This window comes from Etheostoma cragini, chromosome 24 (genome assembly GCF_013103735.1).
Source record: "Etheostoma cragini isolate CJK2018 chromosome 24, CSU_Ecrag_1.0, whole genome shotgun sequence".
Classification (NCBI taxonomy): Eukaryota; Metazoa; Chordata; class Actinopteri; order Perciformes; family Percidae; genus Etheostoma; species Etheostoma cragini.
In genome coordinates this window covers 8,406,892-8,415,685 of record NC_048430.1, presented here as the reverse complement: position 1 = coordinate 8,415,685, position 8,794 = coordinate 8,406,892, and the positions used below count along the sequence as shown (strand labels likewise).

Sequence of the window (8,794 nt, the reverse complement as noted above, 5' to 3'; positions counted from 1 at the left end):
ACACAACATGCCAGAGAGATAATGAAACACACGCACACACACACACAATGTACCACAGATTGTGTCCATAGTGTCATTTTTCCACCCAAAAACACACATGAACGCACCAACACACATGCAAAATCTCCTCCTCTATGCATGGCTGCACATGTAAACACACACACTCACTCACTCACACACACACACTCACACACTAACAGCGCAGCGGGGGAAGTGACCTCCCAGAGGAAGAAATAAGTTTGGGTAGGATGTAATGAGCAACAGAAAGGCAAATGAGCCCTTCAGTGTGACGGCCTCTATCTAAACCCAGACAGCCTGTGTCTAGGGAGACGCGGTATTGCTGAGAGAATCCAAAATGTCATTCATCTATCTGTACTCGGGCCTCCCTCCCTCCCTCCGTCCCCCCATCACCTCATTCCACTCCTGTCATCTTTATTTCCACTTCCACTTCCACTTCCCTTCCCCCCACCCCCATTTTTCATGACTTCCCATCAATTTTCCTCCTGACTCAGTCCTTGTCTGATGTCATTAAAAGTCTCGCCTCTTGTCCTCCCTCCAACTGTTCCGACACTCAATCCATCACATTGCAACAACTTAAATCTGGACCACTGGAGTCTAGTTTGCATGTCCATTTCCACTTTTTGTCATGTCCTCATGGGCCAGGATATGACAGACTGAACAGTAAACATTTCAGAAAGAACTGACAAATAGCACGACAACTTCCGAGGCCTCAATGCATCGTCGTGAAAGGGCTTGCTTTGTTTGACCTTACGGCACACAGCCCCCAACGACATTCAATCCACAACAATATCAGCCAAAGAAGAGCAGCATAACCTCACATTTAAGAAGTGGAAACAAGCAGACGTTTGTCATTTTATCAGAATTGTTCAATTTTGTGTCACATTCAAAAGATGCATGCTAACATGCCAATTATAATTTACCAGAGCCAAAACAATATTCATCTGTTTTCAGTGCAGCTACACTGAGTTTGATTAATGCTTAGCATCAGGCTTGTCAATTATATGCAAAGTTTATAAAGCCAAAGTGTGAAATTCACCACAACATAATCAGAGATTCAAATATCTTTGGCTGAGAAAATGGTCAGAAAAATGGAAATTCCCATGCAACCAGGGAAAATTGACATGCTTGGTAAGATTGTGTGATATGATTCAAACAGCTACTAATAGACCTTGTGGCGAGCTTGTTTTGCCAACTTGCTGTTTCCAACGTCAAGCGAGGACTTTCAATCATAAACAATCTTTACTTGTGTCTTTACTAAATTCTTGACCTCAGCATACATTCAAAGCAGCCACAAGATGTGTTGCGTTTGGGAAAAAAGGAGCACAACCCTGGGGATATTCTGGGTTCATGCAGGAAAACCAAAATCTCGAAGGAAAAAAACTCACTAAAGAAGTAGACATAACAGTAAGTACATTGCATTATTTCATTGAAAAATAACTCCAGGGATGCTTTGAACGTCACAGATTGTTGATGTGTAACAAAGTCTATGGTTCGGGGTGAGCATTTCTTTCCTTTAAAAGAATAAGATGAAGGCTTGGAACAGACACAGCTGCAGTCTGGCTCTTGACCATGGATTGAAGCCGTGGGCGCAAGAATTCAATGGAGACAACGGGCCGAAAACATGGCAACAGCATCAAACAGCCACATCTTGAACTGAATCCCAGTCCGTATAAAAAGTGCTGAAAAAGCGGCGCCAGGAGCGAAATATGCAACTATGTTGTTTACAGAGCCGCCCAAGACTGACGCCTGACGGAGGCACTTAAAGCCTCGTGCGTAAATCGCTATAAAACTCATCCAAGTTCAACGTGGCAGCAGTGATCTCGGTTTCGGGACGTTCCTTGATACTTTTTCTGGCTGTAGACTGAATGGTTTACATCTCTGATCTTTTATTACTCCTGTCCTTTCTTTAAGGCAATCCTCAATGTCTCCCCCACTCCCACCTTCCACCTCCTCCTCCTCCTCCTCCTCCTCTCACCCCTTTTTGTCTTTTTGGTTTTAATTCTACACGGCAACTCCCATTCATCTTTGGCAAAATCAATAACCATTCACCGGCATGCAGGAGTTGAGGGATGTAAATAGCAGAAATCTGACATTCGCAGGATATAAAACAACAGGCTTTCAATATAATCAACAGCGGTGCCGGTGCCATTCCTCAAACAATCCATAGCCTTATTAAAAAGAGACCAATAATTTAGCAGTGTGTACCGCCGATGGTGGGTGCATGACAATAGTGTCTGATGAGTCAGGAACTGTGCTTATGACAGGGCGAGGAGGGATGGGAGGGAGCGATTGAGGCCTAGGACAGAGCATGGGGTGATTTCTATTTGTTTTTACAGTGTGTTATTACATGTGTATAATTTCCTTTTTGGATTTGACATAGGTTTTGTTCAGGATTTATTCAAACAGGTTCTGGTGCTTAGCCTTTGCTTCTGTTTTTGTGCTTTAGTGGGTTTTTGTCATATTATTGGATTTATTTTGCATTTATTAACCCTCAGAGACCTAAGGTAATTTTTACAATTCGTCGTCTGGTTGATTTTCTGAAAAAGCTTGTAAAACATCAACCCTGTTGTCTACAGTCAAGATATGAACATCATTTTTTTAGGACAAACTGGGCAATTAGAATATTTGTGCTGCAGTGAGGTCACTTATTGTACTTATTGAATAGACATGTATGGATATCACACAGAGAGCTGTACAAGATAAGCCAATCTGCCAAAATGCCAAAACACAAGGTACCAAAGATTGCGTCCATAGTGTCAAACACACACGAATGCACATGAATACACATGCAAAATGTTCTCACACACACACACACACACACACACACACACACGCACGCACGCACACACACACACACACACACACACACACAAACTGTCAGAGCATCAGGGAAAGTGGCCTTCTAGTTCTGATGAAGTGTGTTTTTCTCATGTGTTTGGTACATGTGTACTCTACAGCGTCCTCATGTCAAAAGACTGTGTGTGTGTGTGTGTGTGTGTGAGTGTGTGTGTGTGTGTGTGTGTGTGTGTGTCTCTATCACCAATCGGCCAGCCAGCCGCAGACACTCAGCGGGAGAGTGTCTCTGTGAGTCAGTCTTTCCCTCGTCGCCTCTGCCTGTAACTCAACCTGCTTTCACATTCACCGACTGAGAAAAAAAAACCTTGTCTTGACCTTTTTCGGTGTGGCTATCAAAAGCGATCGATAATTAGGAAGTCGAATGGGTTATTGCTCCCCATGATAACTGAGGCATGGTTATTGCTCATTGGGGTAGTTATGAATTCAGGAGCTCGTGAATAAGTCCACCAACCCCCCTCCGTCCATCTCAGTGGAGCTCACTCAGAGACAAAAGGAACCATACTAAATGAGTTTTTTTAGAAATAGACAAACTACACCAAGCTTTTCTTTTCTTTTTTTTGCTTAGCACAGAAATCAGTAGTTTACCTTTATCTTGTCTGTCCCGTCTTTTAAAACACATGCTCGCCAAGCACCAAGTGTGCTGAGAATAAGAAATAAATGTATAAGTTGGAAAAAAATTTAGGCAAGAATCAAGAGAAGGAAGCAGGATGTACCAAAATATTTTCTTTTACATGGGACCGCTGAGTGCAACTACATCATATCCATCAACAGATAAACAGAAAATACAAATGTACGTTATGTTCTTCTTTACAAATGAAATACATGTCAGACTGACGGACCGCCGTGTGATGTGCCATCCTCTTAGAAAACAATTAGTTTTTAGGATAGAATGTCTCATGACTTATTGTATCTAGAAGTGTATCATTCGTTCACTTTTGTTTTTGTCAAAGAAGGAAAAGAAAATCGCAATACTCACTACTATCAAATCGTAATAAATGAAAATCGCAATACAAATTGAATCGGCACCCATTTATCGTAAAAGAAAATTGTCCAGGCCTACTTTATCCAGCCAGCATTATGTCTGTCATCACACTGTAAAATCTCAGTCAGTCAAGTAGGCTTACTACAGTAAAAAGTACAGTTCCATCTGAAATATGAAAGCAGTGTAAAATGCAAATATTTGAGTAAATCACAAGCGCCTCAAAACAACACTGTACCTAAGCAGCAGTTCAACATCCCGGGGAATGGATATGGAGTAGGAAGAGGAAATGCCTCTTGTTCCCACTCTCTTATTTGGCTAAAAAGCAGCACCTCAAACGGCTAGGAGTAATTGCTTCTGACGCATCAGTGGCAAAGTTAAGAACCAAACTGCAACCTTTCTTCAGGCAAGTGACAATGTTAACGCAATCAATGTGAAAAGGAAACAGCACAGTGTGATGAGGAGCATTGAAGAAATCATTTTACTTAAGTCATCACTATTTTGCTTCTTTTAGGTTGTTAAATGAAGTGTATAGCTTCAGAGCTGGAAAGTGCTTCTCGCATTATCATTTGTTCTACATTAAACTACCAATTTCAGCCAGTATATGTTTGTTTTGGAAACTTGAGACACACACACACACGTTTGTCCTTGTGAGAGGGAATTTGTGTAACTTTTCACAGAAGGCCACTGAACTTATAAGGCCGCGAGCATTTTAAGTTTGGTCCCAGAAGAACTTGCTCCCAGCAAAACAATATAGATCAAATGTTACACTTCAACTATGTAAGCAAAGGGAGACACAAAGAATTGGCTGAAGGATATGTGACGATGTCAAAAAGGAACCTAGAGCTCTGTAACGAAACTCAAAATGTTTAACTTGGGTCTCCAAATTAATTCCTCAAGTGACTGATTTCAGACTTCAGAGGGAGTATTTTGCGTCAAGAAGTCCCTCGCCCGTGCTAAAAAAGTCTTAACTCGTGTAGTTATTGAAAGCGGACCAAGGTAAATCCAAATCTGTCGTGTGCTTAAATCACACAAAAGCTTGGAGAGGTCTTAACATGCAAACAAGTCACAATGTGCTGCGCTTGAGTTGACTTTCCAAGGATTAGTTTGTTGTCTTCTATGACAGCACGCCACAAATAAGCTGCTACAATATAAAGCCTATAGAGCTTAGTATTCTTCAAGGTATAATTTGGAAACACATTTTTGGGGTAAGTTTATGTTTATCAAGTCAAGTTGTGTCATTAGGGATCTCTTCTGATGATTTAAATATATATTTTAAGGTTTTCTTTCTGATGGTCACATTTTTCCACTGTGATGTGACAGCTTTCCATCACTTGCGTGTGTGACTCAGTACATCTGGCAGTTCTTGATAGCGGAGGTGATACAGCGGGCTGAGGCACTGCCTACTCCGGCGTGCTGGGATTTGACATGAAGAAGCGAGAGTGGGCGGCAGGTATGTACGTTTCTTTTCATCCGAGCTGACAGTGTTGACAAATGACAGGGGAGTGAGTGTCTCAGCGGGTGTCTTTTTCTGTGCAAGTTAGCACACAAGTAATGGAGAGAATAAGAGAGACGGGGGAATGAGAGAGAGCGGGAGGAGATAGGAGAAGAGCTAAGTCTGCCTCCAGGGGGGGGGGGGGGGGGGGGGGGGGGGGGGGGGGATGCAAGTTAGATATTTTTTTACAGGTGGGCTGGAGGGAGGAGGGAGAGAATGAGTGAGAAAAGGACAGGAAGGGGAGACAGAAAGGAATTTTGGATGGAAGGAGCTGGTGATAGGAAAACAGGATGGAGAAATGTATAATCAAGGTGTGTGCATATCCATGAAACTTCGGATTGGGATCAGAGAAGGACAGAAAACAAAGTGAAAAAGTATGAGATCTGGGGATCAAGCTAAAATTCAAAGAAACGTTCACACATAAGTGAATGCCTACTGGCTCTGGCTTCATATTTAGCATAAGGACATGAGAGTGGTCTCAGTATTTTATCAAAGTCTTGGCCTCTCATGCTCAACAAACGCGTTTTAGAACTGCTTTCTACAAGTTTCATTTCAAATATTGGCTTACGTGTTTCATATCACATTGCTGGGTCCTCCTCTCCTCTTGAACTGAGAGATTTGGCTCCTAAGTTAGGTAGCTGGAATCCAAGCAGACTGCATGGTTGCCAGATGAGTGAAGATTCTGTCACAAAGATGCGCCATTTCACAACAAGTCAACTTTATTTCAATGCTAGAGCTTTATAATTGCTTGCTAGATAAGTCAAATGGCGACACCGGCCATTTGTATTCAGACCATTCATCACGGCGAGTGACTTCAGCGAGAAGAGTTTAACACTCTGTCATGCAAGTGTTTAAAAAGTCAATTTTAGACCGTTTTTATAGGCGTTTTTGAGTATCCTTTCATTTAGTTCCTGGCACGACTGAGATAAAAGACTTATAATGAAGAACCAAGTCAGTTTCCTTATTACAGACAAATGGCCTGCCGCCGGTGTCGTTAAAGTAAGACTGGGGCATGCTCCAGCTCCCCTGGTCTCAAGAAGTCAGCCCTAGCGACACCACCAATTTAATGTCTGATCATTAATACCGGCTCTTGAACCATTATTGACAATCTCAAACGACGAACAACGCATAAATACTTGATATTATCAGTCTGCCCGACGCGCCATCGCAACAGAGATGTCGGCAAAGTTCAAATCTTGCAAATCTGTCACTGAATATTCAATTCAAAACTAATTGTGGAGGTTCACAATTCACTTTGTCGTTGGTCCAACACAGTGTCCTTCAGTAAAGACACACACACAAAGCAGGTGGACGTGTGAGCACAGAACACACACACACACACACACACACACACACACACACAGTTTGAGGTGCAATAGCCCTGTGCTGCCTTTCCGCACTTTTTTTCCTTTTACATCTTTACCTGAAAAAGCCCCAGTAGCCTTCTCAATTATGTTGTGCAGGTGCAGTCAGCAAGAAAGAGTAATTGCACTGGGTGTTTGGAGCTCCCTGAGACGGATTGGAAGCTCAGGGCAGAGCTGTCAGGGGATCCCAGAGGACTCACCAGGTCGTGTGTGTGTGTGTGTGTGTGTGTGTGTGTGTGTGTCCCCTGTCACGGCGATTTCATTTTGCGTGTGCATGTACCGGCGCCGCCATGCTCCCTTGCTCGCTGTCTGTTTGCATATGCACGAGCGTGGGAACGATCTGCATCTTTTAACAAATGCCGAATGTTTGCGTTTCCTCGCCTGCCGTTTGACAACTGCATCGAGCCGACCCGCTGGCTCCCTGACAGTGACAGTCGAGTCCCCAGGACCTGTCAGCTCCGTCACATTTGCCCTGCAGGCCCCTGGAACCATCTAGATGCCTGGGTAATAACGCAGCAATAAGCTCCTTGTTACGGGCATCTTATCGCACCTTAAGGGACAGGCTGTGAAGGCTGGAGGGTCACCAAGAATTACCGAAATAGGAAGTAATTTGAATAGAAAGTCCCAGAACGATTTTGCAAAGAAAGGAGATAATAAAGTGTGATGCAGAGCACGCAGAGGAATCATGGGAGGTGTGAATTCAGATAGCAGATGAATTAAAAATATCAAAAGTGAGGATTATAGGACTTTTATCTGTTTCTTTTGCTAATTAGCTTATTGGTTTGGAATAAAGCAATTTTTATTTAAAAAATCATAATCATTAAGGCAAATAAAGTCTTTTTTTGTGTTTGCCCAGGAGAGCGGTGGAAGAGAAGAGTCCTGCTGTTCATGCTGGCTTTGATTCAACACTCAGCACTGTCAGTTCCTACCACCCCGTCTCACTTCCTGACTTGATTTCGCTTGGATAAACCTACACCTATCCCCCCTGTCTTTCAATGGATGAGAGGTTTACTTTTGTCCCAGAATTCAGCCGAGCCAAGCAAGGAAAGGGAGGGAGTAAGCAAGAATGGAAGGCGGAGAGTGGCTGCGGCTTTTGCAGGGCTTTCAAGATTATGTCTCGGTGACACCAAAAGCTGTTGATCAAGTACAGACTTTTAGAACTGTACGGACTAAGAGTGAGGAGATAATTAACACTCTGGTGAGTTGAATTAGTTAACATTTTTCTTTTGGCTAGAATACACTGACGTTTACTGGGGAGCTTGGGGCCCCCATTGCCTTTGCAGTCCGGGTTGCACACGCTACATGTGCCATCAACAAAACAAAACAGAATAAAGACAGAGAGGGAGATCTTTGCGTGCCCTTGCAGTCGTCATTGTTTAGTAGTGCAGTAAGGAGGTAGCGGCGGAAAATGGGGAGGGGGGAGATTCTGCAGGCTACGCCGCCACCTGCTCCAGATGTGGGATAAGGCACAGATGTGCTGGTTTAATTAGCCTTGCCAGAGGTGCTGCGGCATGATTACTCTGCTCCGCCCCGAGAGAACGCCTGTCTCAACGGATGTTTGTTTGCGTTTCAGAGCCTGCGTACGGGAGTTTGACAGCGTAGCGGATGGGGGGGGGGGAACACAAATAACAGCGCGTCCATGTGTGGCTGTCTTTTCCCCTGTTTGACATATTGCAGCAGTATAAGAGCAGGACAGCAGCACCAACAGAGACAGTGACATTTTTGCTTAAAGGTCCCATGATGGATTTCCCAGTCTTTCTTTGTTACAAAGCAGGTCGAGGTGCTATGTATCAAGTATCAAAATGTTCAATCCACAGAGAACTGCACACAGCCCGTATTCAGAAATGGTTCCTTCACACAAGCCATCAGGACTTCCATTTGTCATGTCACAACTTCTCGGCTCCACTAAAGATACACGTCAGGTCTATTTTCACGTGTGGAATTAAAGCATGTGAACATGTTCTAATAGAAACCCACAAATATGAACATGAAAACTAGCATAATATTGGACCTCTAATAGGCATTTTCAGGACAGGAAGAAAGTGAAACAGCAAAAGCATCCAGTCAGTTTACCAAAAC

The 8,794-nt window shown here is 43.4% G+C and overlaps 1 protein-coding gene and 2 long non-coding RNA genes across 7 annotated transcripts in view; 1 reads left to right on the top strand and 2 right to left on the bottom strand.

The window, feature by feature from the left end:
• The window catches only part of LOC117939408, a 6,521-nt gene extending 2,606 nt beyond the window's left edge, over positions 1 to 3,915 (bottom strand). The window contains exons 1-2 of the long non-coding RNA XR_004655580.1: positions 3,811 to 3,915; positions 1,256 to 1,258 (exon numbers count right to left, since the gene is read on the bottom strand). This is a non-coding gene — a long non-coding RNA (uncharacterized LOC117939408). The remainder of the gene's footprint in view (positions 1 to 1,255; positions 1,259 to 3,810) is intronic.
• The window catches only part of LOC117939396 (receptor tyrosine-protein kinase erbB-4-like), a 238,984-nt gene that overhangs the window by 134,093 nt on the left and 96,097 nt on the right, over positions 1 to 8,794 (bottom strand). The gene's annotated exons all lie outside the window — the stretch shown is intronic.
• Positions 4,506 to 8,794, top strand: part of LOC117939404 — an 11,852-nt gene continuing 7,563 nt past the window's right edge. Inside the window, exons 1-2 of the long non-coding RNA XR_004655576.1 lie at positions 4,506 to 4,520; positions 7,318 to 7,320. This is a non-coding gene — a long non-coding RNA (uncharacterized LOC117939404). The remainder of the gene's footprint in view (positions 4,521 to 7,317; positions 7,321 to 8,794) is intronic.